The sequence below is a fragment of the Notechis scutatus genome, chromosome 2 (genome assembly GCF_049901735.1).
Source record: "Notechis scutatus isolate UNSWTSFEM ecotype Mainland chromosome 2, rNotScu1.2, whole genome shotgun sequence".
Taxonomy (NCBI): Eukaryota; Metazoa; Chordata; class Lepidosauria; order Squamata; family Elapidae; genus Notechis; species Notechis scutatus.
Genome location: NC_142010.1, coordinates 159,157,099 through 159,176,892, shown reverse-complemented (window position 1 = coordinate 159,176,892; position 19,794 = coordinate 159,157,099). Strand labels below are relative to the sequence as shown.

Genomic DNA, 19,794 nt, shown 5'->3' with positions numbered 1-19,794 from the left:
AAATTTTATAAATAAATAAATTTACTTAACTGGGATTCCTATCAGGACCTAGAATGGTTTTTAAAAAATGTTTCTTCTACACAGTAGAAGCGGATAGAATTAATGATCAGCAGGGCTACATATTCAGCCCCAACAACTCAACCAATTTACCTAAATTTGATCATATAGCATATTTGCTACTATTAGCATATTAGGGAGAAATAGCAGCTGGGGGCAACATTGGGGAATTGACATCCAAGAATTGATTAGGAGTTTCCACAGAAGGAAACTCCCTGGACATGTAACATGTCTCTTTTCACCCCAAATCATATATCAAAATGGCTCAGGCAAGTTTTTAGGGAAGCCAGAGTTTGGACTGGGGAGAAACATTCTCCATCACATCCAGATGCAACAAGCTTGGTTTGGAGAGGCAGAAGCTGGGAGAACACACTTCTCTCTTCTCCAGGAGAGCCAAATAGCTCAGTCAAGAAGAACAGGACAGCTGTTGCTACTCTTTCACTCTTCCCACCCCTCCCTAAGGCTCAACCTGAGGCTGTTGACTCCAGCTGCCTGTCAGGCTAGCCCACAGCTTCAGCCCTTGTCACAATGGATTACCTTTAAAATGCCACATTTAGAGCCTGCTTAACAATCTGGAGACCATGACAGAAGCAGATGCTGAATCCTGCTGAGCAGATGTTGAGAATGGAGACTATCTGGGTTTCCCATCTGTCAGAGAGCCTGAATGCTGGACAAGAACAGCAGAGGAACTGAATGGGACTTTGTTTTCCATGGAGCAGCATCTCTCAAATTTATGGGGAAATTGTGGCAAAACCATAAACATTCCTGTCTCCTTATCCATTTTCTCATTGAGGGTTTCACATTTTTTGGCTGCAAAGTACAGTCACGAGGAAAATCAGAAGGGAAGGACATTTCCTCCTTGCTCATTGACTCTCCCCCCTCAACCCACTTCAAATTCCCCAGCGCTGGGTCAGCAGATACTCTGAGTTTTCTCTGTCCAAAGCCTCAATCCTCTAGACAGGGCTGCTGCCTCAGTCTGCTCCCAATATCACACTCCTTCAACAACTGCAGTCAAGGCCTGGCAGCAGCAGGCTTGCAAAAGCCCTTTCAAGAAGAATGCCTGGGCCAGAGTAGAGGAGTGGTGCAGAATAAATACAAGGAGTGTGAAGCATAGTGACTCCCTCTGCAAGGAACTGGCCAGGGATGAATTTGCTGGCCTAGGGTCTGCCTTGCAATTCACACACGGCTCCAGAAAAGCTAATTGAACCAGGAGGATGCTGGAGAGACAAAATGCCCTCTGTATATATTCAAGAACCCTTCTTCATAATTTTGCTTTTTTAAAAGAGTGGTTCTAGGCACAAGGGACAAGTTCTTAGGTTAAAGCCTGGAGAGGAATTTCTTGGTGAGAGGAGTTTGCTTTTGGAGGACTCCGGTTGGGAAAAGCTGAGTTAGACAAGTCACCACTACAGATGACCCGAAATGGCCTTTCCAAAGGATGTGATAAATGAGGACGGGTCTGTCAGCAGCAGCTGGTCTTCACTTCTCTGAAGTAGTTTCTTCATTTTCCCCCATGTGGGCTTCCCCCTTGCAACCTTCCATGTGAAAGAACACAGGTGTGAAAGAACATAAAGTAGACCTATGGTCTACATGAAGTTAAGCTCATATGCAGTAAGTTTCTGTAAAGCAAGCAGTGTTTTAACTTCCTGAAGATTTTTCCTTCACCTGCACATATAGGTAGACAAGATTGCTAACTCTAGAGAACTTCCTTTTCACCCTTGTTTTAAAATGTTCAGGGTCAAAAAAAAGTTATATGGAAGGTCCTGCTGTAGAGTCCCAAATATCAGTTGCTGTTGCCTTCCTGCCCTGAGTTGGATCTCTTTAGGGTGTCTGTGGAAAACAGGATGCTGCAACCAGCAGCATTCAGATGGATTTTTCCTGTTGTTGTTGTTTTTGTGCACAGGTGGTACCAGCATTTATACCAAAGCAAATTATAGTACTTTAGGTTTTTTTTTCATGTATAAGCCATAAAGATAAAGGTTCCCCTCACACATATATGCTAGTTGTTCCCAACTCTAGGGGGTGGTGCTCATCTCCGTTTCAAAACCGAAGACCCAGCGCTGCTCAAAGACGTCTCCTTGGTCATGTGGCCGGCATGACTAAATGCCAAAGGTGCACGGAACGCTGTTACCTTCCCATGAAAGGTGGTCCCTATTTTTCTACTTGCATTTTTTACATGCTTTCGAACTGCTAGGTTGGCAGAAGCTGGGACAAGTAACGGGAGCTCATCCCGTTACGCGGCACTAGGGATTCGAACCGCTGAACTGCGGATCTTTTGATCGACAAGTTCAGCATCTTAGCCACTGAGCCACCATGTCCCTTTTGTATAAGCCATTGGTACCACCAATTAATGCTTGGGGCAGTTAGATATCAATACAAAAATCCTTTCAAAGTTACTTAATAGAATAGAATCTGATTTTCTATCTGGAAGAGAAAGGGGGAGAAGGTTGCTTTGAAGGAAAATATGCTGGGGTGGAAGAAAATAAAAGTTTATTTCAAATGTGACAGACTTCGGGGGGGGAGGGGGAGGAATGGTGTTGCTCCATGAAAGCAGATTAATGCTTGCTAGTGACTAGGATATTCAGGATTGGATTGAGACAAGCGTCCCTGTCAATGGGGAAAACCACCTTGGAAATGAACAATCTTTCTGCAATTCTAGAAGTATTGCATCTGAGCCAGAAATAAATCAGCAGAGTGGCTAAGAGCAGAATGGGAGATCCACCCCACAGGTGCAGAACTATTTTTGAAATGGCAAAAAATATTGTGTGGACCTAACCTTAATTAAGCTCTGCTTATGGGAGAAAGACAGATATATAGTTGTTTACAAACCAAAATCTTCATTTCCTTCTTTAACCTCATTTCCATAGCTGGTGGTTGGCATGGGTTTTAAAATCCAACAAGTCAAGTAATCATTAAATTGTAGTCACTGCTACAATTCAGAAAATCATGTTAAAGACATAACTTGGGATTCAACCTGACAGTTCAAATGTAATGGTGATAGAACTCTGGACTTAGCAAAACCCAGTTTTAGCAAACACGCCAATGATTATTTTCAGCCATGTTGCCATGGTCACTGGCTAACAGGTACAGAAACTTGCATGCATCATAACTCTTGATAGCAATGTGCACTTTTTAAGGTGCTTGAGCCCACATGCTCTAACATGAACTTTGCTGTTGCTACAAAGCTGAAAAGAGGCATATCATGAAAAAGAAAATAATTCTCAATGGGCTCTCTGTTTCGATTCAACAGCTTTTCTTTGCAAGAAACATCTGGTTCATTTCATTAGCACTGCAATGAAAACAGCTGCCACTAAGTTCACTACTGACACCAGAAAGAAGCCAGATCCCAGAGTCAATTATCCTGGGAATTGAAGGAAAGAACACTGCTATGCTGGGGCTACAATCTAAGGATCTGGTTGGAATGACTTTGCTGGGACAAGCAAGATCATTTTTTTTAAAGAAACTATTTATGATCCTTTTAATTTGCCCTTCTGGGGTTGGCAGAAATATTCTCAGGCTCTTCAGAATGAGGTTAGCTTTAATGAAAAAATGATTTGGGAAGCTGCCAGCTTCATACAATAATTGTTTGCAAGCAAGGAGATGGCCCAGCTCAGGAAAGGACTAAACTGATATGAGACATTTTCTGAAAACTTTCTGCCTCACCTTCCATCTTTGAGAAGATACTCTTTTGTCAAATTATGTGTATACAAAGAGGAGCATTTTTAAAGCCTTATTCTAAGTAATGGATAATTGGAAAAGAAAACTACAATATCATGCTGCACTTCTCAAGACAAGGTAAAGATCCAGGAATGCTGGATTTACCATTGTCTTGATCTTGACACATCCATTGATTGCCTTTCCAGATATTACCTTTTCTACCCGATCAGATTCTGAGGGGGTTCCCAGACTAAGATAAAGTCCCAGTTTTAGCTTGATGTGGGCCCTTTGGTCCACCAAGGAGTGTGTCACACATCATTGTGTCCCCATTCTTTCTGTGGATATGGCTCTTCTATTCCTTGGAAACTGACAAACTGTGACAAAACGAGACCCAAGCATCCTAGCATTTTGCACTCATCCCCTTTTCTAGCAAGAGGGACTTCAATTATTTTATTATTGATTGATTGATTGATTTGATTTGTCAATCGCTTACAAGGTAATAGATATAAGTATAAACATGAGTAAGAATACAGGAAATATGTAGGGGACAATAGGACAGGGACGGGAGGCACAATTGTGCACTTATGCACGCCCCTTATTGACCTCTTAGGAATGGGGTGAGGTCAATAGTGGATAATTTGAGGTTAAAGGAGTGGGGGTTAGAGGATGTAACAACAGTCAGGTAGTGCATTCCAGGCATTGACCACTCTGTTGCTGAAGTCGTACTTTCTGCAATCAAGTTTGGAGCGGTTTACATTGAGTTTGTATCTGTTTTGTGCTCTTGTATTGTTGCGACTGAAGCTGAAGTAGTTGTTGACTGGTAAGGACATTGTAGCAGATAATTTTGTGTACTATGTTTAAGTCCAACCGTAGGTGGCATAGTTCAAGGTTGTCCAAGCCCACAATTTCAAGCCTGGTCATATAGGGTATTCTGTTGTTATTATTGGGGAACTATCACCATAATTTAAACAAAATAAAATGGGTCATAAATAAACCTCAATCCACAAAGGAGCGGAGTGCCCAGAGCAGCGACTAAGAGCATTGCGATCGACCAGCCACAGCTGAGAGCAGTGCAACAGACCAGCTGCAGCTGAGAGCAGTGCAGCGGACCAGCTAAGCGGAGCAGAGCATCCAAATCAGCATATTGTACCTGAAAACCCGACAGTGGCCAGGCAACCAAAAGGCAGGAAAAAGATAAGTACAAAACACTTGTGAACAGAAAGGAAAGATCCCTTTCAAGGCAGGAAGTAGAGCGTTAAGAGCAAAGCATTGCCTAGAAAACAGGATGAGATTTCTAACAAAAGAAGTGCCAAGAACTTTTAGTCTAAAATTTTTAAAGTCTAAAATTTTTAAAAACTTTGAATTTTTTAAAAAACATTTCTAATTTTTCAATTTTTTTTCAGTTTTTTAATTCTTTTTTTCAAATTTTAATCTTTTTTCAACTCTTAAATGCCAGTATAATTTATAATTTTAAATTATTTTTAAAGTTTTTAATTTTTTTCAGTTAAATTGAAAAAAGTTTACTTACATTGTATTCAGAAAGTATTCAGGTCCCCTTCATCTTTGTCAATTTTGTTCTACTGCAACCTGATTCTACAGTTGTTGATATTCATTTTTTCTCATTAATCAGTACCCCATAACAACAAAGTAAACACAGAATTTTAGAAATGTCTGTAAATTTATTAAACAGAAAAAAACTGAAATATCACATTGGCATAACTATTCAGACCCTTCATTCAGTACTTGTTGAAGCAATTACAGCGTCGAGTCTTTTTAGGTATGATGCGACAAGCTTTGCACACCTGGATTGCAGGATTTTCTACCATTCTTCTTTGCAAATCCTCACAAGCTCAGTCAGATTGGATGGCAAACAGATTGGACAGCCATTTTCAGGTCGCTCCAGAGATGTTCAATAGAGCTCAAGACAGGGCTTTTGCTGGGACATTCACAGAGTTGTCCTTAAGCCATTCCTTCGTTGTTGTGGCTGTGTGCTTAGAATTATTGTCATGTTGGAAAGTGAACCTTCGGCCCAGTCTGAGGTCTTGAGTGCTGTGGAACAGGTTTTCATTAAGGATATCATCCCTGTACTTTACTCCCATTCAGCGGATTTCCCTCAACCCTCACCAGTCTTCCTGCTGCTGAAAAACAGCCGCACAGCATGCTGCCGCCGCCGCCATGCTTCAAAGTAACAAAATTGACACAAGTGAAGGGGTCTGAATACTTTCTGAATGCACTGTATCTTAATTCTTTAGAAAAATTTAAATTCTTAATGATCTAAGATGAAAAATAATAAAACATGAAAAAAAAAAAAAGACAGGCCCTTCAAAACAGGGAAGATAGTGATGAATTTTTCAAGACAGAGAACAAAAGTCCAAGAACTCTCGTAAACTATCATAAACTGATATTTCACAACAGGGAAAATATTTGATTTTTAGAAATTTTAATTTTTTATCGAACAAAGTCATGGAAATAAAGACTGATACTATCATGACTTGCAAAATGTGTCATAAATTTCAGCTTATGCTCACAGAAGACCCAAAGTATGTATCAAATGTAAACTATAGGAATTACTAGAAGAAAAAGTAAAGGGTCTAGAGGCAACTCTAGCCACTCTGAAACTCAATGAACAAAGCAAGGAATCCCAAACTGAACATGAAGACTATACCAAAATGAACAATGAATCTGAAAACAATAACAAGAGATTACGAACAGCTAGCAAAGAAAATTAAAGAATTAGGAGCATAAGTGGTGTTTTCATCTATACTTCCAACAAAAGGCCAACATCCAATGAGGGAGCAAAGAATTTTAGAAATGAACCACTGGTTTAAAAACTGGTGTTGTCAAGAGAACTTCAGTTTCCTAGACCATAGTCTGCATCAGCCATGGCGGCACAGTGGTTAGAATCCAATATTGCAGGCTACTTATGCTGACTGACTGCTGTCAACAGTTCAGCAGTTTGATTCTCTCAGGCTCAAGGTTGACTTATCCTTCCATCCTTTCGAGGTCGGTAAAATGAGGACCCAGATTGTTGGGGGCAATATGCTGACTCTGTAAACTGCTTAGACAGGGCTGTAAAGCACTATGAAGTGGTATATAAGTAAGTGTTATTGCTATTACCTACATGAAGGGCAAGGGATGGAGTTCACAAGAACTTGAAAGGATATATTTGGAAAATGACTGGCTCATCTTATCAAAAAGGCTTTAAACTAAAATTGAAGGGGGAGAGGAGCAATCTTTAAGACCTTTAAATTCCAAGCAAAAAAATAACTAGATAACCAATTATATAAAGAAGTAGCGAGTAAAGAGAAAGAAGAGGAGGAAAAAAGGAAAAACAGTGATGGAAAGGATGGAAAACCCAGATACAAAGTAGGAGATATAAGAAATATACTTAAGACCCATAAAGGACTCAAATGCTTATACAAGAATGCTCAAACTTTAGGGAACAAACAGGGTTAACTTGATGTACTAATGCATGAAGGTAAATATGATATAGTTGCCGTTGTTGAAACACAGTGGGATGAAACTCATTACTGGAATGTACTAATGGAAGCTTACAAATTATTCAAAAGAAACAGGAGGATTATATATAAAAGATCACTATATACCTACATAAATGCACAAAACCAAGGATGATCTATATGGGTCACTATAAAAGGAAAAAAGAATGGCATTGCTATAGACCAGTGATGGATAACCTTTTTGGTACCGTGTGCCAAAACGGAGCGTGGGTGGGAGCGCGCACGTTCCTACATGCTGGAAACCGAAAAAATACATGATCTTCCGGTTTCCGGTGTGCCTGGTCTTCCGATTTCTGGTGCGCATGCACAGGCCAGCTGGCCGGTGTGCATGCACTAGATCCACTTGGCATTTTGGGGATCCTTGTGCCTCCCTGCCCGCCCCCCTGATCCCTGTTGGTATTGGCAGGACATCCCTACCGACAACCCGGTTCCACAGCCCTGGACAGGGAAAGAAAGTTGGGTGGGGAATGCCGCCTCCCTCCACTGGAAAGCTGGAGCCCCTTCCTGGCCTTGAAGGGAAGGGGTGTCAGTGTTCATAGGGTTTGGGTAGTGGAGCCAGAAGGTGGGAGAGCTTTGCCCCAACTCTGCCCAGGATGAAGTGCCCCTCTCCAGCCCGCCACTGAGAACAAGCCAGCAGAACAAGCCAGTGTCCTATCACTGTCGTACAGGATGAGCTTCCCGCAACGGCCAACCTGACCCTGGGCAAACTGGTTGTTAAATTACACCCCCCCATCAAAGTGGATTCTGGGTGTTGTGCTGTGCTGTGCTGCAATGGAGAAACAGACACCAGAGTGGCCAATATAAGGGAAGGAGGAAGAGCAGGGAGAAGAAAGAGGGAAAGTGACTTCCTCCTTCCCTCATGCCGGCAGCTCCATTGTCTGTTTCTCCATTGCAGTGCAGTGCAGTACCCAGGATCTACTTGGGTAGTGGGGGGGGGGTAACAACCGCTTCATTTGAACCTGTGCGAACCAGCTGAATTCCAACACTCATGTAGGGTCTCCTACTTGTGCAGGGATTGGATTACAAGACCTCCAAGATCCCTTCTGACCCTATTATTCTGCTAAAGACAATGGAAAGAGAGAAACAAGGGAACATTAGAGATGACATGAGGATTTTACAGGTTTTAATAGACTGAAGCAAATATAATTCATGTATCTGCTTATGTAAGATATAAAACTAATACATTCTTGGAGAGATATGACTAACATTAATAACAACAATAATACATTGGTTTTAATGAAATCTTCAGAATGGACTAAAAATAATATAGTTGGGGAAAAAAACTAGTAGTAGTTATCAGAGAGTATAAATTAGTAAATAGATAAGTTTACAGAAACAGAACGTGCAGTCAAATATTGCCAACCCCACACCTACCAGGGGAAATAAAAACATTTTTGCCTAGCTCCAAAAGATTTTGAGGATTTGCCCCTGGTGAGGACATTTCAAAAGAGAGGGTGGCACAATTAAAAAGCTTTTCAAGTAATGACTTATTTAATCCAATTTAATTTCTCTAAACATGACAACAAAGATGAAAGCAGGTTTAGTATGGAAAACACAATCCATAAGGCAGCAAAATTCAGTCATTCAGGTTGTAAAATCAGAATCAGTGCTATGGATTGGACTTGGAAATGGGTAGAACATCAGGGAAGCATTTCTGAATCTTGACTAATCCCAAAGCTGTATTGTGGACTAAGTTTGGTTTCTTAGCATCTTCAAAGATAATTGCATGTGCACTCTAAAGTTACCAAAAATTGCATGTGCTCTACAGTTACACATTTACAAGAATAACAGCCATAGACTAATGACATAGTAAATTCAAGAGCTGCTGACAAAGGACAAGAGGAAATTGAACATTTTAGCTCAGGGTAGGTGCTCTATGTGAAAACAGCAGGATGAGAGAATTCTTCAAGAGACAGAACACAGTGCTGGCCTTTTCCCCCTATATGGAAGTAATTTTCTCCAAAAATAAACAGTTTCGTAGGCTGTTACATGAGAACTTCCTCTTACCCACAGAGAGATCTTCACAATGATGAGGGAAGAGTAGAAACTAAAACACCAAACTAATGGGATAGCAAGAATCAAGAATTTTGGCAGCCAGGATTTTCCTGGAGCAGGAAGTGGTGAGGAGAACAAAGGGTTTGCAGTTGGAATATAATTGAGGCAGCAACAACCAATTTAGGAAAGTGGAAACTAATGTCCTTTCTACAGGTCAGTACTATAGAGAACATGATGGCAAATTGCAGGCTCATTGGATCCTTGCAATGATTGAAGATATATAGTAGGTCAATCAGAACCTTCAGGAATCACTTTGCTGTCCAAGGTGAAAATATGCTCTGTCCTTGTAAGTCAAACCACCAGATACCCAAGAGAAGCTACATTACTTTGGCTTCTGAAAATCTGAGGGGGTTCCTTCTGAGAGCTTGAATCTACTGTTCTTTCATGACCTCACAAATCAATTGTTTAAGTCTTTGCCTCAGTATATCCAACATCTATCACTTTTTTTCAGAATATTCCATTCCACTTGGCCCATCCTGAGGTCAAAGTGCTGAGGAAGGTTCTTCCTGCTAAGTTTTCAGAAGGCAAGGCATTAAGGAGCTACAGTAAGTTTAATGTGATTTTAGAACTTATTCATACACATAGTTGTTTTTTTAAATGTTATTTTGTACTTTGTATGCCGCCCAGGTAGGGGCAGCATGTACAGTAATTGGAAAACAAATACATTCACTTTCTCCCTCTCCCATTTCCAAGAGTCTGGGACATTCTCTACTCAGTAAGCAAAATCTGAAGGTCTTCGCATTACCTGTTTTTTAAATCTCTCCTCATAGTGCCTGATGTTATACTTCTGCAAACCTGCTTCCTATCCAGATGATTGCACATGGTTGCACATGGGTCATCTGTACTTTAATCAAGTTGACTATCACTTTGGTAACATGTAAGCCCAATGTTCATATACTCCTTGTGTCTTTTTGCCCTGGAATTAACTCTAGGGGAGAGGAGGGATTTTTGAATCAGTAAGGAAAACAAATGGGAATTTGTTTCATCTATTCCAATAATTTATTCTAACAAGATTCGGTGTCCAAGGAAGAATGGCTAGGTTAGGCACTGCAAGGAAATTCACAGGTAATAAGTATCTGTGCTTGTAGGATACACATAATGCATGTATTACTTCCTCAGCATGATCGTATAATTGCTGCCCAAAGAATGATATTCTTGAGCAATAGTTCTAAAGGAGAATCCAAACTAGATAAGAAGAAACATCAGTTCAAATAGCTTCATGGGATAAATATAAAGAAATAAAGCAGTAAGTGTCCTCAGACACCTTCAAATGAAAACTGATTTTTACCACTCTATTATCCACCTTAATGCCTCCAGAATACAGGTAGTCCTTGTTTAGCAACCACAGTTGGGACCAGCAATTTAGTCAATAGGCAAAGCAGTTGTCAAGTAAAATGTGACAGTGCTCATGATTTTATTTCAGCTTTCCTTTGTTGTACAAACCTGCAAAGATCATAATTGCAAGACTTGGTTGCAAAGTTACTTTTTGTCACCATTGTAACTGCAAATGGTCACTAAATAATGAGGCAGTCACTAAACAAGGACTACCAGGACTATCTGTATTGAATCATGAAACTGTTTCTCCCATTCTACCTCTCAGAAACTCACGGGATGTTAACAGGATCATCTCCATATTCAATCCCATTCAAAAAGCATCTTCCCACTGGCTTGCAGGAAATTATCTTTCCCAGCTTTCCTTACAGTTAGCCCTTGTTCTGTCTGCAATTTCATCTAGTCCATTTTAGATTGGATTCTTGGATAATCATGGCCATGAATTCTTGATTTTCAAGCCATTAATTCCCCAGTGCTTCTCTCTTCCTGTTCTGAGGCTGTTTTCAAATGTTTGTTTCTGCTTTCATTTGTCTGATTAGAGAGCAATGAATATTAATTCATTCTCAGTAAATGATTATTGAGAAGCTATGACACAGTTGCCTGATACTCCAACCAGAGCATGATATAATTCTGCATTCCCTCAGAAACTGCCCTTGGAAGAAGTCAGTCTTTTGCCTTAAAGCCCCCCTTTTCTTTATCAATTTAAAGAGACCATGTTCTGAACTTCAGATGTTGAATCACACTGTGTTCCAGCTCCATCACTGACTGGCCAAATCTTGTGTTGTGCAACAGGGATGAGTCCTAAACCTGTCACAATGAAATGAGATTTAATAAGCCAGGTCGTAGACCCTGAGCTAGCCATCTCTGAATAACTCTCTTAGAGTATTACTATAACATTACAGCTCCTTCATGGATCCTGCCTTGTGTAGCGCAATGAAGCTATGAGCTATGCCATGCAGGACCACCCAACATGTCATAGCAGAGAGCTCTGACAAAATTTGATCCACTGGAGAAAGAAATGGCAACCCACTCCAGTATCTTAGCCATGAAAACCCCATGGACAGTACCAAAAGGCAAAAAGATATGACACTGAAAGATGAGCTCCTCAGGTCGGAAGATGTCCCATATGCTACTGGGGAAGAGCAGAGGGCTAGTACTAGTAGTGCCAGAAAGAATGAAGCGACCAGGTCAAAGCCAAAAGGATGCTCAGCTGTGGATCTATCTGGTGGTGAAAGGAAAGTCCGATGCTGTAAAGAACTATACTCCATAGGAACCTGGAATGTAAGATCCGTGAATCAAGGGAAGTTGGACGTCAAGGGAAGTTGGTCAAACAAGAGATGACAAGACTGAACACTGACATCTTAGGAATCAGCAAACTAAAATGGTTAGGAATGGGTGAGTTTAATTCAGATGACCATCAGGTATACTACTACGGGCAAGAATCCCTCTGAAGAAGGAGTAGCCTTCATAGTCAATAAAAGAGTAGGAAAAGCAGTACTGGGATAAAATTCCAAAAATGACAGAAGATCTCAGTTCGAATCCAAGGCAAACCACAGTAGTCCAAGTCTATACCCCAACCACTGGTGCTGAAGATGAAGAAGTTGACCGGTTCTATGAAGCCCTACAATATCTTCTACCAAAAATGATGTCTTTATCATCATGGGGGATTGGAATGCTAAAGTAGGAAGCCAAAAGATAACTGGAATAACAGGCAAATTTGGCCTTGGAGTACAAAATGAAACAGGGCACAGGCTGATAGAATTTTTTCAAGAGAATACGATGGTCATAGCAAACACTCTTTTCCAACAACCTAAGAGGTGGCTCTACACATGGACATCACCAGACGGTCAACACAGAAATCAGATTGACTATGTGCTCTTCAGCCAAAGGTGGAGAAGTCAGTACAGTCAATAAAAACAACACCAGGAGCTGACTGGGGCTCAGATCATGAGCTTCTCATTGCAAAATTTAGGCTTAAATTGAAGAAAGTAGAGAAAAGCACTAGGCCACTCAGGTATGAACTAAATCATATTCCTAATGAATATACAGATCTGATAGACAGAGTGCCTGAAGAACTATGGATGGAGGTTCGCAACATTGCATAAGAGGTAGCAACTAAAACCGTCCCAAAGAAAAAGAAATGCAAGAAAGCAAAATGGCTGTCTGAGGAAGCTTTACATATAGCTGAGGAAAGAAGGGAAGCGAAAGGCAAGGGAAAAAGAGAAAGATACACCCAATTGAATGCAGAATTCCAGAGAATAACTAGAAAAGATAAGAATGCCTTCTTAAATGAACAGTGCAAAGAAATAGAAGAAAACAATAGGGAGGACCAGAGATCTCTTCAAGAAAATTGGAGATATGAAGTGAAGGTTTCATGCAAAGATGGGTATGATAAAGGACCAAAATGGCAGGGACCTAACAGGCAGAAGAGATTAAGAAGTGGTGGCAAAATTACATAGAAGAACGAGCTTAATGTCCCTGATAATCATGATGGGGTGGGTCATTGACCCTGAGCCAGACATCCTAGAATGTGAAGTGAAATGGGCCTTAGGAAAACTGAGCAACAACAAAGCTAGTGGAGGTGACAGTATTCCAGCTGAGCTATTCAAAATCTTAAAAGACAATGCAGTAAAAGTGCTACACTCAATATGCCAGCAAATTTGGAAACTCAACAGTGGCCACAGGAGTGGAAAAGGTCAGTTTACATTCCAATTCCAAAGAAGGGCAATGACAAAGAATATACCATACCGCACCATTGCACCCATTTCACATGCTAGCAAAGTTATGCTCAAGATCCTACAAGCTAGGCTCCAGCAGTATGTGGACTGAGAACTTACAGAAGTACAGGTAGGATTTTGAAGAGGCAGAGGCACTAGAGATCAAATTGCCAACATACACTGGATCATAGAGAAAGCTGGAATACCAGAAAAACATCTACTTCTTGACTATACTAAAGCCTTTGATTGTGTGGATCACAACAAATTGTGGCAAGTTCTTAAAGAGATGGGAGTATCAGAGCATCTTATTTGTCTCTTGAGAAACCTATATGGGGGTCAAGAAGCAATAGTGAGAACTGGACATGGAACCACTGATTGGTTTAAAATTGGGAAAGGAGTCTGGCAAGACTGTATACTGTTGCCCTGCCTTTTTAACTTGTATGCAGGGCACATCATGAGAAAGGCAGGGGTAGATGAATCAAAAGTTGGAATTAAGATTGTCGGGAGAAATATCAACAACCTCAGATATGCAGATGATACCACTCTAATGGCAGAAAGTGAAGAGGAGCTCTTGATGCAGGTGAAGAAGAAGAGTGCAAAAGTTGGGGACTGCAGCCAAGAAATTAAAAGATGCTTGCTCCTGGGGAGGAAAGCTATACCAAATCTAGACAGCATACTAAAAAACAGAGACATCACCCTGCCAACAAAAGTGTGTATGGTTCTCCCAGTTGAAATGTATGGCTGTGAAAGCTGGGACCATAAGGAAGTCTGAGCATCAAAGAATAGAGGCCTTTGAACTATGGTGCTGGAGAAGACTCCTGTGAGTCCCTTGGACTGCAAGGTGATCAAACCAGTCAGTCCTAGAGGAGATCAACCCTGACTGCTCTTTAGAAGGCCAGATCCTGAAGATAAAACTCAAATACTTTGGCCATCTAATGAGAAGGAAGGACTCACTGGAGAAGAACCTAATGCTGGAAACGATTAAGGGCAATAAAAGAAGGGGACAGCAGAGAATGAGGTGGCTGGATGGAGTCACTGAAGCAGTCGGTGTGAGCTTAAATGGACTCCGGGGGATGGTAGAGGAGAGGAAGGCCTGGAAGAAAGTTGTCCATGGGGTTGTGATGGGTTGGACATACCTTCACAACAAACAACAACAAATAACATGGCAGAGAAGGAAATTGTTACCCATCATTTTGTGATCCCTGAAGCAGAAGTATGATCCATTGCTCTCCAACATAAGAATAAGAACTGGGTTTTTAAAAGCACAGCTCCATTTGGCAGCTGGCAATATTTTGCAGTTTTCTTCAAATTCAGGCCAGGGCATGTATTCTATTATACTAATAAAAAAGAAACAATCTTTGAAGACCCCAAAATCAACCCTAATAATTGCCTGAGCAAGAAGGTTTTTTCTCACCTGGATCAGACCTACATGCCTATCACTGTTGCCTGGAGAGAGAAGGCTGAATTCACATGCTGGTTTGTCTTTTTTTCTTCTTCTTTTCTATCCAACCGTCCAACTATGACCCTGCAAAACAAAATTTAAGAGGGCAATGTGATATTCCATTTTCCCACCAAATTTCCATTTTATTGTGCAAAAGGAGATATATACACACATACATACATACATACACACACACACACATACAGGAATACAGGAATTTACCTTAGAATATTCAGATTCAAATCACTAGCAAGCTGTTAGTCATTCAACAAATGCTGCCATGTACAAAATAGTGGGCAGAACGAGAAAATTCCATTCTGAATCACCCCAATTTATTTATTTATTTTATTTATTTATTTGAGTTGTCAATCACTTACAAAATAATAGGTATAAGTATAAACATGAGTAATAATACAGAAAATAGGTACGATATTATTATAAGTGACAAACATTTTTTAAAATAAAATTAGCATTATAAGAAAAGTAAGCATGGATCAGGTATGTTCTTTATCCTGTACAGATGCAGATAGATAAACTCCACAAAACATCCATAACAAAGTACTTTTATTGGTTCATCAGGTATCCTCATAACTTACATTTGTGACTAAGTTCTTTAATGACCAATCCTTTGCATATCTGTCTTGTAGGTAAAAAGAAGGTTTATCTTCTATTCTTTTTCCCTCATTTTGTAGCAGTAGAAATAGAACAGTTACCACGAGTCCGTGAGTTCAGCCAAGAGTGAGGATAACTCCTCCAACCCCTCAAGGGTCAATTTAGTGGCCAATCAGGAATACAGATGTGGTCACGTGATATGGACTACATTTCCCAGGATACCTTAACTACATTTACCATGATGCATTCCCTTAAGGGGACAGCTCACAATTGCTACCTAACTATCCAATTCCCATACACTGGCTGGACAGCACACTCCCCACCTGGAATTGTAAATTCCACTATTAAAAACAGAAAAAAAAATTAACTATAAACTAAGATAAGCAGTAGACAGTAATACTAACTGAATAGCATATAACTACATAACTAAGATAAACAGTTAGCTATATAACTAAGAAAAACAGTATACATTAATAAAGCATCAAACAAAGCAAAGCATGCAAAGCTTGAGGTTCAATCTTCAAGTTCAGCCTCTAGGTGCAAGTCTGCTGGTCACCTCTGGTGGCCTTTTAGGGTGTACAGGTACTCTTGGCAGCAAAGGTGAAAGTCTGGTGGTCGCTTCTGGCGACCTTTTAGGGTTGACAGGTATTCTTGGTACCAATCATGAAAGTCTGGTGGTCGCTTCTGGTGGCCTTTTAGGGTTGGAACGGTATTCTTGCTTCCATGGTGTCAAAGGGCATTGGGAAGGTGTTGGAAAGGGTGTTGCGTAGGCATATGCCCATGTAGAGCGTCTTAGTGGACGTCTGGTGGTTGTTGGCAGCCATTTAGGGTGTCCTAGCGAAAGTGTACTGATCGCTGGCAGCCTTTTAGGCTGGAACGGCATTCTTGTTTTCGATGGTGCTAAAGGGCATTGGAAGGCTGTTGCATGGTGAGTCGGCGCACACTGCTGTGCAGTTGACACTCGCCACTGGTTCCAGGGGTGCCTCTGTAGCACGTTGAGGCTTCTTGTCCGGGGAAGGGTTATGTGTTGTCTGCTGTGGTGGCTCGGAGTCTGGATGCAGAGCGGCTGGATGCTCATTGCTGTCAGCATCCTCGTAGGTTCTGGCTTGAGGGCATGTGTTGTAGATGGTTCGTGGTTCTCCTCGGGGTACTTTATGAGGAGGTTGTGATCCTTTTTTACATGCACAGGTGGTCTCTCTTGCTGCCGGGTGTGGGTAGCACATTCGTCTTGACGCATATCTGCGTTAGAGTTGCCTTGAGGGTGTGGTAGGAACTCTTTTGCCTGTGGATTAAGTGTGGCAACTGTGGCGACTTGCACGTGTACTTGTTGAGAAATCTTTGATGTAACTGGTGGGTCAATTTGCTTGCCCAAGTAGGCCTTGACACATTTATCTGGGCTCTCTCTTTCCAACTTTCTGTGGTTTAAGTTGAAGAAGGCAGCGTTGGCCACCTTCTGCCATGCTGCAGCCCATGCTGTTTTTGCTGCCGTCTCTCTTTGTCGTTCAAATAACTCCACTTGGGCCTGAGTTTTGGCTATTTCTGCCTGTTGTTTGGCCATTTCTGCTTGTTGATTGGCCATTTCAGCCTTCTGCCGTATCGCTTCTGTCGTAATATGTAAATCTGCCTCTGCTGCTGCAGCTTCAACTTGGGCTTCTACAGCTCATTCAGCGTAACTTGCTGCTTTGGAGGACGTAGATGCACGGCTACGACGGGAGGATGTTCTGGAAGGATGGTGAGAGCTGGCAGCAGAGAATTGGCACAAGACACTAAAACCTGCCTGCGATCTAGCTGATTTGGGATGGAGGGAGGAGGCTTTCTTAGAATGGTGGGAGGAGGCTGCTTGTGATTGAAGACCTAGTTCGGATGTGGCCTTCTCCCTTGCTCCTTGTTCCTTTTGAAGCGCATCGAGGAGCGCTGCCTGGAGGGCTTTATTGCTTTCCTCAACACAGTCTTCGTGTTCCTTGTGTAGTTCCTCGAAGCATTCAATGTGTTCTTGGAGCTTTGGGTCACCCAGCTTTGACTGGATGAACTTGAGTTCACTTTCGCTGTCTCTCCATTGTACACAAAGGTAAGATAGATCATGTTGCAATGTGCAGATTATCTCGAGGGACAGCCTGTGTGTGGGGGTATCGCAGATCTTCTCCAGCTTCTTCCACGAATTTGTATGGTGTCGATACTCCCAGTCCCAATCTTCCCTCAAGTATGACTCCACATTTACATCAAGGGTGGGTGGAGAGTTCGAGTCATCTGGTACTTTAGGGACATCTTTCATGGCTGAAGAAGTTGCCATGTTTCAAATTGGCAAAGGTGAATTTGGAAAATTTAGTGAGTTTCCATGCAATTCCCTTTTTTTGTACTAGGGTGCACTGCAAGCAGGTAGCAGAAAGTAGAATTGCTGCTGGATTTAATACTTGAGCACGTCGGTGGCACTGCAGACTCTGGGAGATATGGCTGTTTCTAGGGTGCATTGTGAGCTTGCTACACTAGGGGGCACTAGAGGTTGCGTAGCGAAGTCTGAAGACTTGAGGCTAAACACAGAAATATGCATATCAAAGTCTGAAGACTTGGAGGGCTAAACACAGAAATATACCTATTCTTGTCACTTGCTCCACAAGGTGGCAGTAGAGGGTCTGGAAGACGCTGTTGCTATGCCCATGTTAGGTTGTAGTTAATCTTGGAACCTTGAATTAAATTGATTAAATTGTACACAATAAATGCAAAAGGGGATTGTCATTGGATAAACACTCTGGTCAAATTTGAGAAACTGTGTAAAAAAAAATCAAACTCTGGGAAATTTCTCCTTGAGCCCCAGATGTAGCTGTGGGCTGCTTTGCTTAGGTCTGTTGGGTTGCAGTTAATCTTGGAACATTTGAATTAAATTGATTACATTGTCCACAATAGTTTCAAAAAGGGATTATCAATGCAAACACGTATTGGAAAACTCAGGGAGATTTTTCTTTGAGCCCCAGATGTAACTGTGGGCTGCTTTGCTTAGGTCTCACTTCCTTGTTGAAGAGAAAAAGAGGGGGGAATTCCTTACCCAACATCCAAGGGGCCTTTTAAAATATACGTTGCACAGATAAAGAGAAAAAGAAGATCAAATTCCTTTGCTTGGGAGGAGAAAGGAAGTCACTGTAGGTTTTTACAAGCGAAGGAATGCTTTCTGCATTTGTAAAGAGCTTTGAAACAAAGGGGTCTGCCTCGTGGCAGGCCGTTTCTATGGTGACAAGGAATGCAAGGTATCTTTATTGTTCACTTCCTGCTGAACATAGGAACAGAAAAAGATAGAAAAAAAGGCAAACCCTCTCCAACTGCTGAGAATTGTAGCTTCAGTTTCTTATTTCCTTAGACCACAAGAAGAGATTACTTTGAGTTCCTTCATCTGCATTTGAAAAAAAAGTTTGTAGGTAGTAACTGGGGAGAAGCAGGGTTGATGGGTAAAACCTGGCTCCTCCCTTTGTTTTACAAATTGGCTCTTTCCCAGTTAGCAGTTGTAATTTGAGACACAGCACTTCCTTCACTGAAGAGAAAAGGAGGGGAAATTTGCCCCTTCCTGGCGTGATACAAAGACAAAGGAATCCAGCCTCAGTAGAGGAAGAGAAAAAAAAAGGATTGAAGGAGACAAATTTGATTGCGTTTGAAAGCATAGGATATTTGAAGAGTCTCTTGTGTGAAAGGGGAAGGGGGGGATTGCCCCTCCCTGCAATTCGAATTGAGGCACAGAGCTTAGCATTCTACATTCACTCCTGGTTTCAACATTACTTTGCTTTATCACAAATCCAAATTAACAGTCTGTATACTGATGGGCTTCAGGACTTCAAATTAAGCCATCTTTTTAGTGTTCTGTATCCTGTACAGATGCAGGTAGATAAACTCCACAAAACATCCATTACAAAGTACTTTTATTGGTTCATCAGGTATCCTCATAACTCACATTTGTGATGAAGTTCTTCTTTAATGACTAATCCTTTGCATATCTGTCTTGTAGGATGGTTTATCTTCTATCCTTTTTCCCTCATTTCACAGCGTTAGAAATAGAACAATTACCACAAGTCCGTGAGTTTAGCCAAGAGTGAGGATAACTCCTCCAACCCCTTGAGGGTCAATTTAGTGGCCAATCAGGAATACAGATGTGGTCATGTGATATGGACTACATTTCCCAGGATACCTTAACTACATTTACCATGATGCATTCCCTTAAGGGGACAGCTCACAATTGGTACCTAACTATCCAATTCCCATACACTGGCTGAACACCACAAGGCATCTTGGCATCCTCCAAATCCTTGGGACTTTAATATCATGATTCCAAACTATAATAAAAATGTTAAATCTACTCCAGGGATGTCAAACTCGATTCCATTGAGGGCCACATCAGGGTTGTGTTTGACCTCAGGGGGCCAGGGTC

The 19,794-nt window shown here is 41.4% G+C and overlaps 1 protein-coding gene across 3 annotated transcripts in view; it reads right to left on the bottom strand.

The window, feature by feature from the left end:
• The window catches only part of KANK2 (KN motif and ankyrin repeat domains 2), a 74,147-nt gene that overhangs the window by 35,588 nt on the left and 18,765 nt on the right, over window positions 1-19,794 (bottom strand). For all 3 annotated transcript variants that reach the window (XM_026679638.2, XM_087957084.1, XM_026679639.2), the window contains exon 2: window positions 14,748-14,858. The gene's annotated coding sequence lies outside the window, so the exon portion shown is untranslated. The remainder of the gene's footprint in view (window positions 1-14,747; window positions 14,859-19,794) is intronic.